General features: G+C 40.5%; 1 long non-coding RNA gene across 4 annotated transcripts in view; it reads left to right on the top strand.

Moving 5' to 3' along the window:
• Nucleotides 1-4,013: 4,013 nt before the first annotated feature.
• Nucleotides 4,014-21,529, top strand: part of LOC118259660 (uncharacterized) — a 35,853-nt gene continuing 18,337 nt past the window's right edge. For 3 of the 4 annotated variants that reach the window (XR_004782078.2, XR_004782075.2, XR_004782076.2), the window contains exons 1-4: nt 4,014-4,184; nt 8,823-11,341; nt 16,086-16,236; nt 19,598-19,756. This is a non-coding gene — a long non-coding RNA (uncharacterized LOC118259660). Of the gene's footprint in view, nt 4,185-5,978; nt 6,701-8,822; nt 11,342-16,085; nt 16,237-19,597; nt 19,757-21,529 lie in introns of those variants that run through there. The other variant, XR_004782077.2, reaches the window with a different exon arrangement.

Raw genomic sequence — 21,529 nt, 5'->3', positions numbered from 1 at the left:
TGATGGGGTACACCAGTTCTTTGCAAGAGGCAGTGGTCTCTGATTGCGCAACCTCGCATTGTTTCATCAAATATCTCTTCATCTGTTAGTCTGTGAATGTGCCTACATGTGCCTGTCGGAGAGGTTCACAACACTAAGACACCCACTCAGTCAGCCTCATTGTCACTGATGTAACACCATCTCTCAGCACAGAGTTGTCGGAAACATGCCGTCTGTGTTCCCTACATACAGAGTCATTAACAGAGGAATGTTGGGTTTTTTTTGATCATAGCACCATGCCATCATTAGAGCTGAATGCTCTAGGTCTTGCTATTTTGCTTCTGTGGTTAAATGCAAAGTGCTTAATGCCTTGGGTTGGTTGTTGCTCTTCAACCAGCAAGTGGGGTTGATTTTGTATTCATGGGTTATGGGGAGCAATAGAAAAATCCCAGCTGGAGGTGGAAGTGCACAAGAAGGTGTGTGCTTCAGGACCAGCAGTCCTGTCAAAAGGCAGGCCTGCAGTGTGGCTGCCCAGCTGCTCCAAGGCTGAGCATGTGGCTGAGTAGAAAAGCCCACAAATGCAAGCAGCTTTTTGCAGCAGTTCTTGAGAACAAGAAAAGTTCAGCAGCTTCTGCACTACCAGGCTACTCTAGCTTCCTTTGGTCAGGTAAGCCTGTCTAGATAGAGAGAAATAAGAAATGTCTTTGGCACTGTCCAATCGCTGGGCCATGAAGGAAACAGGCTGATGAAAGCACAGCAGTGTGGAAAGCCTCTGCCACCATGACTCAAGGTGGTAGGCTGAGAGATGTGAGCTTGTGGTAGCTCACAGAAAACTGGACAGGCTTCGAACTCTGCAGCAGCCTCCCGCAGATGAGGTGAAGGTTTGGGTTTTGGTGCTGAAGTGACTAAACTGAATGACACAGCAATGCCTGCTGATGAACTGCGAGATTTAATCCACTGCAGGAGCCTGTGAGCAACCCACAGATTTTGTCATCAGTTTGCCCCTCATCTTGCGACATAGTCCGAGAATTCATTACCCCAGAGAGCTGCTTTCTCATCCTGCTCCACTCCCGCTGCATGAGACCCCTGTGCCAATTTGGAAGTAATTCCCCAGTGCTAATCCCGCCCTTAAGTCTGACAGCTTTTTTGGAAAACGTAGGGGGTAGGCACTGTCCTCATTCATACCAGGCAGGCTGGTGAGAGCAAAGCCTGATTTTCATCAAGACAACGCACAGAACCGGCGCTTGAGATGTTTGCTGTCCCCTTTGCTGCTGGCTAACAGCTGGCTTCCCTCTGAGGGTTTGCTGATGGCTTCAGGTGGCAGAGTGGTGTGCAGGCCCCTGGAGATCTCCCACTGTGCTGGGGTGTAAGTGCCAGGCACCGCAGGAGCCTTGGCGGTGCTGCCCGCGCCCCTCCACACATGGCCATGGGTGTAGGCGTCGAGAGCGAGCAAGAGCCATGCTGGCATGTGAGGGGTAGGTTTCTCATTCCAAGGGAAATAAAATAGAAACACAAGAATTTAGATGAAAACAACAAAACACCCTTTGCTTGTTCTTACCCCTTGGCTTTGCTTTCTTGCCACTGCAGAACACCGCAGCTTCAGTGAGGGCTATTGTAGATGTCAAATGTAGAGCAACTTTATTTTCCACTGAGCATTTTGCTGTCCATCTTTAAAAGGTCTAAAGTCCTGGAAAAGCACATACGTGAAGAAAAAAAAAAAAAACATAAAATTGCTTATCCAATAGATCCTGAATAGTAGTAAAATTTCTTTCTCTATTAACTGAAAGTGGTTGGCTCAGCTGAGCTGAGTGAACCAGGGACTGCCCCGTCACTCCCACCTGCAGCATTGGCCTCTCTTTCCCCAGGTTCAGCTGAGCAGTCAGCTGCAAGCTTTTGCAACACGCCTTGGCTGGTGCAATAATGATGGTCTTGGAGCCCTCAGCTCGCAAGAGAGGCACAAAAGGCATCAGAAAACAACAGCCCCTCTAAAGCTTAAAACGGAGCTGCTGGTTGACACACTGCCATATGTGCAGGATGTGCCATATTACTGTCTGCTGGACTCGTTTGCCTCAGCTTAAACAGAGAGCCCTATCTAGTGGATCCCATGCTTCTCTGCTGGCAGCCCTGCCACCAGCTGCAGCGTGTGTCCTCGTGTCCAGCTGCGAGCCCTGCCCCTAGGCTTTCATCACGGCCTCTAGTCAGATCTGTGACCTGCCCGCTTCCCACCAGACACCTTGAGCAACATCATGTTACTGCCCTGTGGTTAATTACCACCTCAGAAGCACAAAGGCTCTTCTGTGTGTCCCTTAAGACTGCCCCAAATCTCTGAAGACCAAAGCAGGGAAGTAACTAGAGAATGTGCTTTTTTCCTCCTTCCCCTAGATCAAGGCAGTAACAAGTCCTAACAAATACATAATCCAAGAAAAAGCTACGTGTTTTCTGCTGCTGTTGGCGCTCAGAAATAAGCACTAGTTAGCATAAAAAAATGGGGGAGGGAGAAGAAAATGGGTAACTCAGACTATTATGCTATCTTCTGTCATCAACGAGTCTGGCTAAATTCTGGATCTCCTCCTGCCTCCTCTTACACCTGGCAACAGCTGACTCCCCACTGTCGAAAAGAGTTGGTGTTTTTGGACACCTTCCATCTCTGTTACTTCCCTATAAATAAATTCCAAGAGCTGTCAGTATGCAACCACCTTTGCTTGAGCTAGGTGGAAGAAAAGGCACTTCTGAAGTAGATGGGAAATGCACCGGTTTTGAAGTACGCTGTTCAGGAAGACTGTGCGCAGGACAAAACAGCACATGCACAAGCATGCCCAGGTTTCAGGTAGTGCTCCAGCCTGGCACTGGTTTTTAAAAGTTCATTGGCTCTGAGCTGCTTTGTGCAAGGTTACGTGAGATAGCATGGAGTTATCCCCATGTCCCCGCTACCCCAAGCCCTCTGCGAGGCTGCTGCCCCGAGCACCTGACCCTGCAGCCAAAGCCCCGTCCAGGCTGCTCCTGCTGCAGCCTTGCCCTCCTTGTGCCTTGCCTTCCAGCTCTGCTCACCCCATTATTTTTCTCCTCCGTGTGCTGCTCACCGTGGCTTTTCCTTTCCCAGTTTTTGGCACGTCCTTGTGTCGCTGCAGCACCCTGTGGCGTGTGTGCCTTTCCTGCTCCCATGTGCGTGACCCGAGGGGTGGGGGGAGCACGTGTTCTGTTTCCTCAACCTCTGACAGAGAAAAAAAATAGTGGTGGTGGGGCTGGGTAATGAATGAGCATACAGACAATGCATCTGGAACTACAATTACTGGTAAGCTGTCCCTTAAGTGTGATTACTGGTATGTACAGATTCACACCACAGCTATCAGCAACAATATCCTCTAGGGTTTGATACTCAGCTTCTCTAGAAGAGATGTCCCGTGACTCTTGCTTGTAAAATGCAGGCTTTTCATGGTGGTAATGACATACTTGGCAAAAGCTACTCTGCAGAGGTATGGAAGAGAAATATTTTAGCTACTAGGGTCCTGACCTCAAATGTTAGAGGTATTTCCATAGCTCATTGCCTCATTTAGGTCAGCTTCTCTTGGGTCCCATCTGCTGTGCTGGAATATCTCAGGACCTAGCACACATAAAGGGTGGAAATTTATGTGTGACTCGATCACCCATACTAAATATGTTTTTCTTCCGTGCTTGACAAGTGGTTAGACACTTGAGGAAAGATGCAAGGAAGATCACAGTTCAGTGCTAAGAGCTCCAGAGCCCAAGACTGAGCACAGAGACTGACCAGGCAATTGCACTGCAGATACTACTTTTACTCCTGAACTATAAGCATTTGTGCAGGATACATTTTTTTTTTTTTTTCCTCAAGCACTGGAGACCTCTTTCCTCAGACAGCAGTGGTGGGAACATGCCTGTTACAAAACAAACTGCTGCGCATACAGTCAATTCTTTTCCTTTATTTTCTTTTTGTGGTTTTGACTCTTTAGGTGAGAATTTTAATAGGGATGAGGAAGCAGTGCTGGAGCAGCATATCTCAAAAAAGCAAACAAGTGAGGCACAACGCAGCCAGTTCTCACGGCAGCTGGGAACTCCACCATGAGGCTGGGGCTGTGTGGAGCTAGGAGGAGACTGGGTCTGAATGCAGCCTGAATGCAGCTCCTAACACCGTAACACATCTGTAGCTCCAGTGCTCACAGTCCAAATGTACGTGGACTCAGAGAAAGGTAATAACCAAGAGCAATATCTTCATGTTTCTTTTTTCCTCTTGCCATGAGGGATAGTCAGGCTTCTTGCATTCCCTTTCTGTAGTTCATATACAGATGAACTGCTCAGATGAATCAAATAGTTTTGCTAAACTGAGCCAGGACTGAGCACTTTGGTGAAAAGCATACAACTTATCGGCCAGTAGCTGACGAGACGCATCAGATTCCACATGCCTGTGTTTGTTGTTCCTCCATTTGGGATTGTTCCTCCATAAGGGCTGTCTCTCTTTCATATGAGATATTCACCAACTATATTAGATTAGAATGAGTCTGCCTATATACTGTATGTATATGCAAGCAGGCAATTACTGCCAACAGGAACTAGGATGTTGCAGTTTGAACAACATGCTGGAGCACCCATTCATTTCTTTCCCATGACTCACAGCAGTAAATGCAGTAAGAAACAGATGAGTGTGATCCTCATACAGCCTGAGGCAGAAAGCTGCCAGTGCTGCCATATACCAGATAATCCTAATTATAGACACTGCTGGAAGTGCTGCACACCTTTAGTGTCCTGCTTGAACAGAGTGGCAAGAATATGCTGACATGTACACCCTTAACAGTGTCAACTGAGGAGCCACAGGGCCAGAAAAATAAATGCCTCCCGAAGATGAGAGAAGTGTAGTTTCTTTTTCTTTTTCTTCTTTTTCTTTTTTTTTCTTTTTCTTTCTTTTTCTCTTTTTTTCTTTCTTTTTCTTTTCTTTCTTTCTTTCTTTTTCTTTTTTTTTTCTTTTTCTCTTTCTCTTTCTTTTCTTTCTCTTTCTTTTTCTCTTTCTTTTTCTTTTTCTTTCTTTTTCTTTCTCTTTCTCTCTCTTTTTCTTTTTCTCTCTCTTTCTTTTCTTTCTCTTTCTTTTTTTCTTTCTTTTTCTTTCTCTTTCTCTCTCTTTTTCTCTTTCTCTTTCTTTTTCTTTTTCTTTTTCTTTTTCTTTTTCTTTTTCTTTTTCTTTTTCTTTTTCTTTTTCTTTTTCTATTTTCACTTTCTATCACCCATGCTAATGAATACCTATAGAGCTTATTATCAGTCTTGCAGAATTAAGAAAATCACTGCCATGTGCAAGCACAATCACTATAGTGTTGGCTCCAAAATAAGAGCATATTGAGAAGAGACAGTTATTTTGAAGTGAAACTTGGAGCCTGCTTCTTGTTGACAGTTCCAGAGACTGAGGAGGAAGAAGAGAAGGGCAAAGACCGAGAGAGGAACAGAGTCTGAGTCTGGCCAACTGAGCATAGCTCTGAGCCAGGTCAGGTCATTCTAACCTTTTCTGATTTTTTTTTTTTTTACCCTTCCTTTCCTTTTAAAATCAGGTCCCAAATACAAGAGCTTAGTGTCAAAAGATAATAATGGCTTTGGTACTTTTCTGAAGGCTCTGCTCTGTAAATCTTCCCTAACTGTGAAAGTAAGCTGAACTTTCAAATGCTGCCAGAAGAGTAGGCTGCAGTCCTGACTTATAAGCTTGCACAGGCCATGCATTTGCTGAAGGACAGGCAACCATGGGACAGAGAAGTGTGTTCACAGCAATTCTCAGACTTCATCTGTAATATCATGCTTGTTAAATAAATATGCTTAAAAATGCCTCTCAAGGGCTTTAGGATGTCTACAAAATCACTCATGTAGCTCCTCAGACTATTTTTTGCATTATGATTATGTATAAGAGGCTCCAGCTGACACTGAGCTGACCTGAACTAACAATGCAAGACATAAAATATTACTTCTTGGTGCCAGAGAGAGAAAGAAAAAGAAAGGTTGTGTGTTTTTTGTTTTTGTTTTTTTTTGACAAAAAAAAAAATCTTGAGTGCCTTCAGGTTGCAGTAGAATCTCATTTTAAGGAGGCAACAGGCCAAACTAGGAATTATTTCTGCAGAAATAGCTTGCAATTTCCTTCTATCAGTTCTTAAAACATGTTACATTTGCAGGCTTCATCCTCCCTTTCCATTCTATCGCAGATATAACTGAGACCCACACTGCAGAAGAACTATCAGATGAATAAATTTTACACCATTGTAAGGTTTTCTCTAGGAGAGAAGTGTGCCAGTACAAGCTTTAAATTGGCATTAACCCTGTCCTTTTCTTTCCATTAACTAATTTACAGTAACAAAACACAACAACAACAACAGCAAAACAAGCCAGAGGATTTAGTACATTGTGGGTGGCATCTGATGTAATTAAAAAGCTAGTTTAACTGAAAACCACAATGGTTTCTGTCATTCCTCCTGGAAATAGTTCTTGGGGAACTTTTCCAATGAAAAAATATTTACCAGAGGATAGCTACTATTAAAAAAAAAAAAAAGTAGGAATTAGGTGAAAGAATCTCTATTCCAAAGTGCTTTCTTGAACTAAAATAGTTTTCCTTTTTCAGATGAATATCATCTGCTTCTATCTGGTAGACATGAAGTACAAAAGATACTTTATGCATTCCCTCTACACATTATTTCCTTAAATTCCCTTTCCTACATGATGGTGTTGGACTATCTTCCTGGTAAATAAACCAGATCTACTTTATCTTCCTTTTCCTGTCCCCTTACCATACAAAGAGTTCCAGTACCTCTCCTTCCAGTAAATTGGAGGCACCAGAGCAATTTTCTCCTTCAGGCACCCCTCTGTTAGAGCGAAAAGTGCCCGGCTCAGATATGGCCATCCATGTAGAAATGGCCCCAGTGAGGAATCCCTGCTCTCAGGAGACCAGATCTGTGGCTTGTCATGAGTCAAGTCCTCGCGCTGAAGAAGGGCTCTGCCTTCTACATTCATGTGTAGATTTACTCAAAAAATGGAGCATATGTACAGAAAGCCAGGAAAACATTCACTTAATAACAGTTTTAATTATTCAGCGCCTTTAGTCAAGTGTCTGGTTGACTGGCAGGTTTGTCACTGGCTGGAGAAAGCTTGTCTAATGCTGAACCTCTCATTCAGCCAGACAAAGCTGCAGCAGTCAGCACATTTAACTACTCCCATGTGGGCAGGTAGACAGTTCCCGTGCTCGCAGAAAATGCTTGATGACAGTACACGTAGCAGGTTGCTGAAACACAAGCTTCTCTGTGTGTTCAAAGATGTGTCTGAGTGTACACGAATGCAGACGAATACGTACACGTTTCAAATTTGTCAAGGACATTTTTAATTTGAACAGGGAGAGACGAGGTCATGAGAGCCATTACAGCTTATTCCAGTGCATTAGATGAGGTTATTTGCAATGTGTTGTGTATTTGGCATACCAGTTTTATTTTGAACCTCCAAGATTAAAAAGAAAAGAAATAATAGCTAAAAATAAAAGATAAAACTAAAACAACAACAACAAAAAAAGCTTTCCCTAGTTTTATTTTAAATAATTCAGAAACTATTGCAAAATTTGCAGTTTACCAAAATCTAGAAAGCTTCTATAAGTCTTGAGATACAGTAAGTTACTGGAATGCCTTCATTATTAGCAATAAATGACTTTTTGGTATTTAATAAAGACAGAGTTCCCCAGGTATCAGCCATCCAGGCATCTGTCTTCTATGTGGTAACAGCACAATAAAAAGGATAGGGACCAGAGAAACCAAGCGATCCTGATAGATGAAGATATCAACTTTCTGGGTTAAAATCATGCACAATAGATGAAGGAGCAGTGATATTTTCTTACCGTGAATCTGCACAACACTGTTAAAATTTGAGCATTTATTTTCAACATGAAAGACAAAAATGGGGGTATTAAATATGTTTTTTCCCCATGGCAATTCACTCTTGTCACCCAGTGTAGCATACACTGTCTTCCTAGAACTGAGATGAGTTTTGACTGTAAATTATTTGAGTAGCCATGAACAGAGGCTTCTGACAGTGAAGGCAGCAGATCCTTTTTCTGTACACAGAACTTATCAGAGAAAATCTCACTCAACAGATCTAAATCTGCTTTCCCTGTTGCTAATCAAATATGACACACCATCAAAGAATTAGCAGAAACTGCTGATTTCATGAAACATTAAGGGGGGGCGGGGGGGGCGGAACGGCTGAAAGCTACAGAGCAAGCTCCACAGTTAGCAAGAATTACATCTCCCATGTTCTGTTACTGAAAAATAAGGTATGTAACAGCATGAGACATGCACTGGAAGCATTCTTCCATGTGTTTACTGCTCTGAAGCACAGAAGCATTGCAGACAGAAAAATGGGTAAAGCTTTAAAGCAAGTGTAAATGTAGATTTTAAAAGCATCTGACTTAAAGTTTGTTTTTGCATGTAATATAGATTTTTTTCCCCACTTTGTACTTCTTGATTAAAGAGTTTGGCCTAGCATGAAGCAGGAAGTTTGGTAGCAGAAAGCAGAAGTGTGCTACTCAACATAGATGTGTTTAGTCCCCACAAATTTTATGGTATCCGTCTCACAGTGGTAAAGGCAACCAAAGTTAATAACCCATAGAGAATGGGGAAGATATATTTATAGAAAAGGACAAACTATATTTTAAGGTTTTAAAAAGAAGATCCTAGAAGCTTGCAAAAGCAATTAAAATATTTTTTTAATGAAAGAGGGACTAAAATTTGAAAGCTTTTCTGTGTTCTGTGGTGTAGCAAGATCACATAATGTGGTGTGGTATGGTCACCTACTGTCCTCTTTTTCTTTTTTTTCCCCTCAAGCTGCCACCAAGGGACTGCCTGGACCATCACTACACATGTTTTTCCAAGAGCATACACATTTCGGTCATTCCAACAAAGGCTGAACCAGCAGCAGCACCAGGGGAAGACTCTTGCCATGAACAGCTGGAGAAGATGTTCCAAAAACAAGAAGTGGCATACTGCGACAGCCCCAGGAGCAGCAAGTCGCTGTGCAGAAGGAACCTGTTGGTTTGCAGGGAATAACAGTGGCTTCAGCACGAGGAAACAACAGAATGAGATGTCTGTCCAAGCAAAACCCTTTCCTTTTGGTTCTCTCTTTCGATATGGAGTACCCTGTCCATAGCGTCTGAACCCCTCTGTAAATCAAATGCTGTGTCCTAAATCATTCAGAGGAAAGCAAACCTCCCCAAACTGCAGTTTGCTGGCTCCAGGCAGAAGAGTGATAAAAGCTACAAAAAGTATTGTTATGCTGTTCAGAATTATACAATCACAAGCCCCAGGGGTCTTTGCTTTAGAAGTTTCCTGTTGGTAGTAAATCTCAAAATACTAAATAGTAACAGCACTCTGCTGACACAGGAATTGAAACAATTTGGTGATGTTTCTCTGAGCCCTTTGACTTACTGACCTCAACATACTTCTGTCTTACAAATACAAACCTGTGAGACATCGCTCTAGTTTTCCTGGATTGTCAAACCAGTCACAAATTTCCAATTAACCTGTTGACCTAGCACTTGCAGATGGGATTGATTTGCTGATAAAGGCTTTGTCTGGGACAGACAGGAGTTATCTTGTGGGACCACATACAAGTGTTAGTGCTAATACTGCACTCATTCCTTGTACGGATAAATTACAGCTCTGGGCAGCACTGTGAGATAGGAATGCTTGTTATCCATTATCTATAACTAACCATGAGCATTCTGGATACTTTTTGTGGTACTGCCACACAACAAGGTATCTTGTCTTCTGCCAGCAGTGATGGGTAAGCACTATTGTACTGCAAAGATTCAAATGCCAACAAAAGCAAATGACACTGTTACTGGCTTACCCTGACGAAGGTTTCCTCAGTAAGTGCAAAATCCTCCTCATCCTCTGAATTACCTCTAGCCCCTCTTTGGGATTATTTAATAGTTAGATCTTCCCAGGTGATGCAGAAACAGGACTTTTTCTTGTGAGTAGTTGCACAGAACTTGACACCTTCATCACCAATACAGTTCAGAGCAGCAATTAAAAAAGGGCAATGTATCTACTTGACACATATGCTAGGCCAGGAGTTGCGTTAAACAAGGGCAGTATATACACACAATGCAGCATGCTCTGCTGTGGGGGGTGAATAACAGGCCCCAGGAAAAGGGCATCCCTGCATAGGAGTGCCTTGGCATTCACATGATAGCCAGAATTCCCAAATATACAGATTGCAGAAATTTGGGTTGGCAAAGGACTCTGCAAGTTTTGCTGTCCTAACCAGGGCTCAGTGTCTCAGGAGTAAAGTCAAATTGCTTAAGAAGATGCAAAGTCACCCCAGCATTACAGGATAGAAATCCAGATTATTTGAAAAAAGGAGTTGCTTTATTTTTAAAAAATGAAGCATACCATGATGCCATCTGTTTCAGTGGTCTTTTTTCATCTATATTTTCAGCTTGGTGCAGATTTATGTGCTGATGACTGGGACTTTAACACAGAAATCCTAAAGATGGTGTTAAAAGACACACAGCTTCTGAGTTCAGTATAAATGGAAGCAATTTAACAGCTAAGAAGGCGTTTGTGAATGGGGCTAGGATGATGAACAGGATATTCTGCAGAACAGCTGACTACACATGGAAACTGCAATGGACTGCTGAACTAGTTCATCCTTGAGATAGAAGATGGACTTTGCACACTGCCTAGAGAGACACTCCTGAACCATACTTGCAGTAGGCTCAGCTGCAGTTACAGAAGCAGCTCCTGTCCCCCACAACCAACCCCGTCCCCTACAGTGCTGCTGGCTATGGCTCTGCAGATGCTTCCTGGCAGAACTAAAGCAAGCACTTTCTGTCTCCTTTGTTCTCTGGCCTCCTCCCCCTGCCGTCTTCTCCCCCAGTTCTGGTAGTTGCAAAGTTTGTGAAACTGCTTCTAAAGACACAAGTTAACCAAACCAAGGAACTGATGAAGGTTAAAAATAACTATGTTAAAAAGAAAAAGAAAAAAAAAGAGGGAAAAGGAAAGGAAAAGGAAAGAAAAAACAGGAAAGGAAAAGGAAAGGAAAAGGAAAGGAAAAGGAAAGGAAAAGGAAAGGAGCAGTTTTAGTTCAGAGACAAACATCCAAGGGCTCACAGCTTCCATAGTGGAGATGGCTGAATTGAAAACACATTCTTTACAGTCCTACCATTGCTTCCAGCCTAACATGTAAATTGATGATGACTTCAGCTTATATTATGAAGTGAGGAGAATAAGGAGCAGATACATGCTCCCGTTGGCTGCTCCTGCAGTGCTGAGGACAGTAGCCACAGACAAAAAGGCTGGAGGGAGGAAATCAACCACTAGAGCTGAAGTTCCTTGTGATGGTGAGTCAGCAACCTTGGGCTTTAAGTAGCAGTATGATTCTGATTCAATTTCTCGCTTTTTTGTTCTTTTCAGAAATATCAATATTAAAATTAAATATCAAATTCTGGAGTGCAATTCCATGGCAAAAGTTTGTGGAACAAGCCAGAAGACTTGCTCAGTAAATTGGGTAGGAGTCTGTAGTTGTTTGCTTCTGCAAGTTGTATTTCCTATCACTTCAGAATAATTCTGATTTGGTGCTGGGTAGCTTTTACCAGAGTTTTTCATCCCTTTAGAACATGAAACCAAATTCATCTTAAGCCACCCAGTATTCGTGATCTCTGTTCTAACACCTATACTTTCAATAACAATAATGAAGTGACTATTCTTCCTCACTCTCATAATTAGGACTCTCATTCTATGATTTTCATACAATTGGTGTTTTTTACAGACTTCTGTCCATTAAACATTGCTGAGGCATCTGAAGTTACTGTCAGTCGCCAACATAGGCAGGTCAGCAAAATCTCCTTGTGGAGACACCCTTACATTGGTGTGACTGGCTTCTGGAAAGGGGGAAAGCAAAATAAATAGATAAATAAATAAAAATTACATTATCATTACCAGATATAGCATTGCCAGTATAGCTGGGCATATGCTGTGATCATTTTCCCAGCACTGTTATGCTTGTTACTGTAAAAGACACCCAGTGTAGACAGAGCTTTCTGTTAAGCACCAGAAAAGCTTTTATTAAGTAGCATGTACACCCTTTAGTACAGCCTGATGCTTTTAATATATTAGAGTATACCTGTTTTTTTTTGTGAACATCAACTATTTTTTGCATACACACAAAGAAAGAAATCCCAAAATAAGAGCTCTTGCTTTTATCCAGAATGTAAAAGTTTTATTAACTTGCCAAAGCTAACTGAATTTTTATAGAAAAATTAGTGACACCACTAATGTATTTAATGTCTCAGATCTTATTCTTGGGAATACAGCTCAAAACCAAGCTTTTCCTAATGCATACTAAGCAATGACATCAGTTATTCATTGTCTGAAGCCATATAATTAAAAAGAAAGTCCTTCACTAAATAATTCCAGTACATTTATGACAATAAGCTGTTTTTAATTCTGTAAACTAAACCTGCTTTGACAATGTCTCCAGATTTCCCTCTGCTGGGAAAATGGTAACATTGCTCACCAGAAATAAACCATCCCCGTCTGTTTGCAACAGTTTTGTATGGAACACTGTTTATATATATATGTTATATAAAGTTTATAAATGTTGGCAGAAAGTACAACTTCCTTGTGCGTCAGACTGATGAGATATGACATTCATGCCCCTGACGACAGCTTAAGTGGCATTGGTCACTTCAGTCTCCCAGGATGATTAGAGCTTAAGAGCAGACACAGCGGAAGGGTGTGGAGAGAGACATCTCCACGCAGCTAACTCTTCGGGAATTTTAGCTTTATGTTCTCATACAGGTGTAGTCTGAGCTACTGCACAGTACAACACTAATCCCTTACTGTCATGACCACAGCTTCCAGTCTTCCCTATTTCCAGATCTCCCAAGGATAACTACTTGCTCTCAAGGCCTCCTTATTTATGCACATTCATGTCAGCAGAACTGGCATCAGCAGTGCTGCCTTTCATTCCCGTTAAAGTAATTCACTGCTAGTACAAGAGGGTAACATTACACATCAAAGGACTGACTGAGCTAGAAAAAATTGAACAGGCTAGGTCCTGTTCAGCTCACTGCAGCTACACAGAGCAGGGTAAAAAGGCACAGTATTCATCCTCATGATATGCATTTGCTTGCTGTGTTGGAGAACAGGGTAGTTAGTGAATTCTGCCTCAGGAGTCTTCCAATTTTTTTCAATCACTATGGCCTTGAAGGATGACATGTTAGAGAATATAACTCTCTGTGGATGAAGAAGTAGCTTGCAGAGTATAACAAAGCCAATTTAACAGCTCCCATTTAGAAAAACTATACAGAAACTCATTGCTCCCATGTTAGAAAAAAAAATAGCTATGCTCTGGATATGAGTTGGGAAGTTGCTATGTTAAATATTAAATTACATGTTTTTCATGAGAGATAATATTTTGCTTCCCCTTACTTCGCAGTCTTTTTCAGATAAACATTTTTCCCCTACTCTTGCATTTTCTGTAGGAAAAAAAAAACAAAACAAAAGAAAACAAAACAGGAAGACAACTGACACTATTCTTATTCCAAAGAGGTCAGCATTTGTGGCTCTACCTTGCACTGGCACCAGTCAGAAAGTTCCTCTGCAGGTCCAGATCCCAGTCTGCACTGTGGTCCTGCTCTGCTGAATGCAGACTGCATTTTCATTCCTTGGAGATTATTTTAATATTCATGCATATGAGCAGTGTTGTGCTAGCAACACTAAAAAGGTACAAATTTGACTCAGATATCATCACATTACAGAATATTTCTTTAGTAGTTACATACTAGTATAATTTTCCCATGGTCTTGCAGTTGCCTTCACACAAGTAACAGAGCTTTCATTTACAGCATGCTGTGTTTGACTCCAGGATATGGATCTATTTGTTCTTACCTGGACTGCAGCCTGTTGCAGAACTATAATACTCCAAATAATGCACACAGAAACCACTATTTTCAGCTAATGCTTTCTATTAGATCCCATATAGTGTACCCTTGCCCTTCTTCGATGTATGTATTTTATATACTCAGATTCATTTTCGGATGACTCTAATATAGGCTCTAATTCTTCTCAACTGCCTGGGAGAACTCATCTTTCACAAAACTAGAAGGGCGAAAACTAAAACAAAACTAGTTCAAACAAAACTCCCATCCCTGATTCACTACCCTGTCACACACAGCTGGTCAACTGCAAATTTCTTCCTATTGCTGAGGTTACGTTAACTTTCATGGGTTATTCAATCTTTAGTCATTCTCATCAGATCTTTTGTGGGGTTTACAGCTTGGACATCTTGTTCAGGCAGACAGAGTTTGCTCAACGTATTCAGTTGGTTACAGAGTGATAACCAGTGTCAATACCTATCCACCTGAGCTGAGTTCATAGCAGTTTCTGATAAAGGATTGTATTTTACAGCCAGACACACCCACAAAATCCTCAGAATTGGCACTACACGGTTTGCTCTGGGTATAAAATGGTCACCTTATCTAGGGCTCCTCCTTAAGCTGAAATACTGCTGCTAAATATTTACAGGTACGTTTACTTTTACCTGCCTTATGGGTGGACTTTACAGTCCATTGTCAAAAATCACAATGGCAGTGTCACAGTATGTTTCTGCAGTATGTGAAAAAAGCTATCGTGGTAATCTTCCTGTCAAAAGAACTGACTGGAAAGCAGAGAATTGAAAGCACTACCAAGTGCTGTGGCGTGTACTTAGAGATTATTCTATCTTATTCTACATTTAAAGGCTGAAGAACATTCAGTTAAAGACAACAAGTCTTTGGTTGGGTTTTCTGTAGCAACATTTAGCTGACAAGCCTTTAATTGACACTGTGGATAAAACTCCAGACATTTTTTTTGCTCTGCATGTATCCTTAAAGCCTATGTTCTGTCATTTTTCTGATGTTTGATATAAAACAATTAGGTCCCAGAATGTTTCCACTGTAATCCACAGCCCTGCGTCTTGCCCAGGAATGCTGTGGTACGCCACCAGCAGTTAGGGTGAAGTGTGGCAATCTGCGACTGTTGTGCTTGCATCCCAATGCTTGATCTCAGACTCCTATTTAAAGCTACTGAAAAGTACATTGTTTTATTGTTGCCTCATGTTCTAGAAAGCACTCTGCCGTTTGAAAAGGAGAAAATCATTCTTCCTGCTCTTGGATGGATAAGGCAGTATAAACCTGAGTGAATCTGGGATTTTTAGTTAAGTTTTATTGCAGTCACATTTCCATTTTCTGCATTGCTGGGTGACACTGGAAGTAGGGATGATCAAGTTCAGTTGACAAAATTTGGTAAAATTAATTTCTAAATTTATAACACAGATTTCTTGCTATTAAGTGGTTTTGCTAGGAGGGTTTTATCCATTTGAGAAAGAGAAACAACAACGTGAGTTATTACTTAACTGAAGAACAGCAAATGGTGTTGCACCTATTATAGTCATATAAATAATTTGTAATGACGTAGTAGAGTTCTCACTAACATGAAAGGAAGAAATAGACGCTATCAGCCTTCCTTTCCTCAGCAACTCTACATTCATGTTAGATGAACTGTACCAAAACTCAGCAGCTTTTAGTCAGTATGTGGCACTCATCCCCACAGTAACACTGCCTACCAAACATCTCTTGCGTAGGGAGCTGGAATTTTGCTCTGCAGAGCTCCAGATTTTGTCTCCTCAAACCATTCACAGATCCTAAATTCTTACTAAAATCAAATCTGAACATTTGGGCTTCATCTTCTCTTGCAGACCACCTTTTCTTACTGTGCTGCTACACAGCTGAGCTAACATCAAGCTACGCCCCAGCTGGTCATACAGAGTGTGCCACATTACCTGCAGGGCATATCTCCCCTGGCCCCTTTCTTATTTTATTTATTTTGGCAGGCAGAGCCCCAGCCAAAGTGGTTGGAATCCAAAGCATCCTGGGCATGCTGCAAAGCCCATCTGTTCAAGGGGGAGAGAGAGAGGCATTCTGGTTGGCACTGGGAATACTGAACTGAATGACACAGGGCTGGGAGGAGTGAAAGAAAAGGGTTACAAGGATTGCCAGTCTGATTTTTGCTTTCACAACTGTTCCTTATGTGTTTGTTCGTAAGGGGAACACTATGAGGAAAGAACAAGCTTCCTTTTTGTTTGTCGACGTCCCACTATTGATACCTACAGGCACCCATCAGTACCATGTTTTTTCCTGGCTGGTCTTCTCCAAATAAGTTTCCAAGAAAAGATCACGCTCCAAATTCTATTCAGGTACGACAAGGTGGGAAGATAAATGTCTTGAATTTTCTTTAGTTAGTCTTATAAATTATTCAGAAAGAAGAACATATTTCAGCACACTTATTCAAAGCATCATTTTGTTTCATTTCTAAAAGTAGCTGGGCTTGAACTGGCACACCACATTTTTCAGACATATGAGAAAGAACAGTTTCCTCAAAACAAAAATATCTCAGGTCAGACTTATCTCCATGACAGTAACTACAGCTTAGACTTTTGTCTCCCCGAAATTCTATACATGCTTTTTAATTTAATCCAATAACAATAAATAATTATTAATAACAACAACAAAACTGCTTGAAAACAAAATATAAATATATAAGTTGTTTGTACAACTGGAAACATACAAGTCAACTAAAAAAAAATTCTGAAAAAAAATATATATCTCCTCTTCCAAATTATAATAGAGTTAAATAAACTCCATTACTAAAATTCTAATAATGATAGTTTACCTAACGGAAATAATGTAGAAAATAATGTTTCTGTGTGTAAATTCCACAGGCTGAATCAACTGAATGGGATGTTAGGAAGAGGTGCATTTCAGTGTTATATGGCCTTTGATTTAAAAAAAGTAATATTAAGATAAACAGAGAAGTTTCTTTGTATTTTTTATTTTTCTTTAAAAAGTAATCTCTACTGAAACCACTATAGATTTGGATAGAAAAATTAGAATGCTGGATATTATCAACGAGAGAGTGACAGAGTTTCCCCACACATTGCTTAGAAATGTCTTGGAGAAAGGAAGTGGGAGCTCTGTAGGGAAATGCAAGCCAACTTTAATCAGCGAATGTCAAGCCTTGAGCCCACTGGTAAACAGCCAACTACTAGCTGCAATGAAAGGTCACTAGTAACAAATCAAGGCTTAAAAAGCACAGTTGGCTGAGTCTCTAAATCTGAGCCAGTTGAAGCTTTCATAGTTTAGAACACGTGTTTTCAGTAGTACTTTGGGGGAAAATGAAGAAACAAACAAACAAACTTTACAATTCATATATAAATTCACGGATACTGTTGATTTGCAGCATCCTTATGCTTATCTAAATCCTGTGGAAAGCAAGGCTTTTTTTTTTTTTTCTCCTCCTTTTTTCCAATGAGGGTTTCCAACTGACATTATAATTTGGGGTTTTCAACTCCGTTGGTTAAAATAATATTACACTGAATCTTATTAAATTTGGCAGCCACAGTGAACTCCCTAACATAACACAAAACATGTGCTTGGAGAAAGTTGCTCCTAAATAGAAAGGATTATTTTAAAATTTACTTATAGGGTGGCATTTTAGTAGAATAAAATTACCTCTAAAAATGTGACTACTTGGTATTTAGCATTTGACTGGCAACTGCTACTTTTATAAAGACAATGAATAACACAAATCACATTAACAGGTACATATTACTAAATCTGAGAAACTGAAATTCAAGTGCATTTGGTATGTATACAGTTACTAGATGGTTTCAAAAATCTGTATACAAATAGAAATGGCTGTGCAATTCAGGTAGTCAACTACGATCCATATTCAAAGCTTTGCCTAGGTGTCCCACTGAGAAAGAGATTAGGGATGTGTTATGGGATGTCTGGCTAGGTGACTTGCCTGAACTTAAGAGAGAACTATGGTTCTTTATGTGCCATAAAGGCTTAGTCAAATTTTTGGGAAACATCACAGACTCGCTGTGCTTCTTGTACTCACACCCTACCTCAGTCAGGGACTCTTTTGCCAGAGATTAGACAGAAAGGTTAAGACTGGGCTTTCTTGAATCCACGTGATGGGAGAAGGTGTAACCATTAAACCATCAAGCGAATGAACTTGATGAAACAAATGTGTTTTCTCCAAACATCAAATATTAATGATAGAAGTAAGAAATAAAATGCAAACAAAGAAACAAACCCCCCTTCAAATAGGAGCTTTATAACCATTACCTATTCCGGAGTTGCTTTCCTTATGTACATTCACCTTCCAATTTCCATCCCAGCTGTCTATCTTTGGTGCTTCATTCCAAGTGACTTTTACAGCACTTCCATTAGGAAGCAGCAAATAGATGGAAGCAGTGTACCACACAGCAAGAAGTCAGGCAGCAACAAGTAACAGTAATTGGCAGTAAAACTGTCACCAGGGATGAGCAAAGACAGTGAGAAGAGTGAGCTGTTGGAAAAAAGAGGTTGCTGTGTGCTATTACAGGGTAAGATGCACCTGGGAAAGGAAAGTGCATGTGACCATCTAGGATGGGAAAGACTTCAAGTCAAATTTCAACCACATTTCTCTCATACAAAAGCAAAGCAAGCAAACAAAAACAAAACAAAAATCCCCACACAAACAACAACAAAGATTTGATGAAAAATTCTTGTATGAGGAAGAGAACCAGAAAGAGCTTAACTGACCCCTCTCTTGTCTCCTGAGCTTCAACAACATCAGTAACGCAGCACGAGGTCCGAGCACACTTCGAGCAGATTGCAGTCAGGAGCTAACTCTCTAATAAAAGCTCCCTTGTCCACAAGGGGCAGCAAAACGCTCCAGGCCGCTGATTACTCTCAGCTTCTTAGACTTCTCACGTGGTTCAAGTTACTAGTCTTCAGCCGCTTGTGTCAGAAATGAACTGCAATATTTCTTGAAATAACCGCCGTGAAGTACACTTGGCTTTTCTATTGCTTAGCTGATTACTTTGCTCTAGAACTGTTTTTCTGACATTTCAGACAGCCATTTTAGTCTACAACTTATTTCCTAATAACTGCAATTTAGGATGTGAGAAATGTTCTAAGAAGGCAAGCATATGTTTAAAAGACAGTTTTGCTTTTTAAATTGTGTTTCCTTTCTTTTATGATAGAATTCATTTAGCACAGTCTTAGCTTACTGTGTAACACAACTCAGAACCAAAGTAGTCAAAGATACTTGGTCCAGAGACAAGGAAAGCTGGTTTGAGATTTGTCATTACGAAGAAACTGATTTTTTGTTTGTTTGTTTGTTTGTTTGTTTCCTCACACTTTGTGGCAGTCCAGAGGCTAGCATACATTGATCTTTATCTGCCCAGGTCTTGGCCACATGCTGCTTTTCTTTATCCACAGCCCCCACAAGAACCCTTCATGGGAATAGCAAAATTATAATATTGGGTCTATGGCAAGGTGTATGCCAATAAAAAGGTTCTCCTCCTTTACCTACCCCCTCACTCCTCAAAAATCAAATTCATCAGCCCTTTGTGTTTTGGAAGTAGTTACTAAGAAGATAACTTTGGATTCCTTTGGGTAAGGAATGCAACTCCAGTTTTGTTCAGATATTTTGCAATTATTATTTTTTTGATATTTATAAATATACAGTCTTAATTGCATATTTCTAATTTAAATCCCATTCAGTCATCAGTATTCTACTGATTCACAAGTTGGACTAACACCCTACCCTAAAATAGAGGAGAGATATCAAAGATACTACTTGACTGGAGTGTTTAACCATGCTACAGCTGCAGCTGATTGTTGATCAGACTAATCAAGGATGCATACATCTGCTTGAGAAAGGTAGGAAGCAATTTTTCCCCCCATACACTGCTATATGATTTTCTTCTATAGTAGAACACCGCTTTATGTGATCCTGAGAACTACATCTAAAATGAGAAAACTTAGCTGGGGCTGTAAGAATCTGGTGTTATATATACATATATACATATATATATATATATATAAGATTATATATATATATTATCTGAAACAGATCCCAGTACAATTCACAAGCATTGGACAAAGACTTCATTCTATTTATTAGAAATTGAGACACATTAATGTAAATCACTGGCTCATACTTGCCAGTAAAATTACAGGTTGTACCAGTTTCAGTGTAAGGATTATCATCCCTATCCCATACAGCAGTATGCAGAAAATCAGTGGTGTTCCATGCTCTTTTTGATTTTTAGGCTGATACTTCCTAAGATCACCACAGTTGTTTCCCAACCAGCATGATGCATAGGCAGAACAAAGGAGACTCAAGTTCCAGCCAAAAACTCGCTTGCCACAAATGAATTCAGGAAGGAGGGATTTCTTACGTACCTTACGTGCCCTGTGAGGGGAAAAGTGGGGTGATCAGGATTGCCTGGGTGCTCCAAGTGCAGCACATTTAGTGTTATATGCAGCTTCATGACCAAAACACCCTGATCCTTGGTAGATTCTGAATGAGTCCTGCCCTTCAGGACAGTTGGGAGCTGACATCAATAAAGCTGAGCATCTCAGCAGTACCTCTTAAAAAATAGGTACACCACATTTGGGTGTATGTGTCTTAAACATTTAACTATGAAACTTTGGTCAGGCTTCCATTTCACTGGCACACGTACAAAGCAAAATAAACTCTCAAGTTTCTGGAAAAAGAAACTTCCATAACATAACAGATCTATATCTGTCCCTACAGAACACTAAGAAAGTATTCCTTTAACCAATTATTGTTTAAGAAATGATGTTTTCTTTTTGTAGAAAGCTAAGTACATAATCATAGCAAAGATTACTAATGACAAAGGTTGGAAGACTTTCCTAAATCAAGGATTTTTTGCAATGTTTAGTTTTAAAGGTCTCTCTGGCAATCCATGCAATTTTGTGTAAAAAATACCATTCAGACTCTAAAAAAACAGTTGAAATTTGACCACTGTCAGCTGTACTTTATGTACTGGAGGAAAATACATAACATGCAAAAAAAATAATATGCTAGTTAAAAGCTTGTGGGTCTTCTTCCCCTCGGCTACCAATAGCTGGTTGAATAAAGGATATTATTCTGCCCTACAAAACTTTCCTTTAGATAGGATTAGATTAGAAGCAACCATTTTTTGGGAGATTGACAAATTTTATGCTTCAAGGTTGCATAAGAGGCAGGCATTATTTCATTATTTCACCATGCACAGATTTTGCAAGGTACTGTTTGAGGAAGCTGATTTCAGATGTAGAAAATGATTTATGCGTAGAATTATGTGTGCAGTTAACTATTTTGCTGCCCCAAGGTGCAGAAAGAAAAAAATTATTCAGAGCAGAACAGCGAACTAATATGCTCTCCAAAAGATACTATAACTCACAAATAGATAAAAGACTTCTTTTTTCAAGTGGATTGGCAAAGACAGAATCTTTACCTTGGACCAAAGTTACTTATGTCACACTTCAAGAAGGAAAGAATTGCAGAGACAGAATCCAGTATTGGTGGGACATGAGAAAATGTAGAATAACTGAATTTGGATTAGCATCCACATAGCTGAACAGTCACCACAAGCTGCTGTAGAATCTTATCTGCCCCTTCTGTTAGCTGGGATACTGTTTTTT

Source organism: Cygnus atratus, chromosome Z (genome assembly GCF_013377495.2).
Source record: "Cygnus atratus isolate AKBS03 ecotype Queensland, Australia chromosome Z, CAtr_DNAZoo_HiC_assembly, whole genome shotgun sequence".
Classification (NCBI taxonomy): domain Eukaryota; kingdom Metazoa; phylum Chordata; class Aves; order Anseriformes; family Anatidae; genus Cygnus; species Cygnus atratus.
This window is presented reverse-complemented; position numbering and strand designations above follow the sequence as displayed.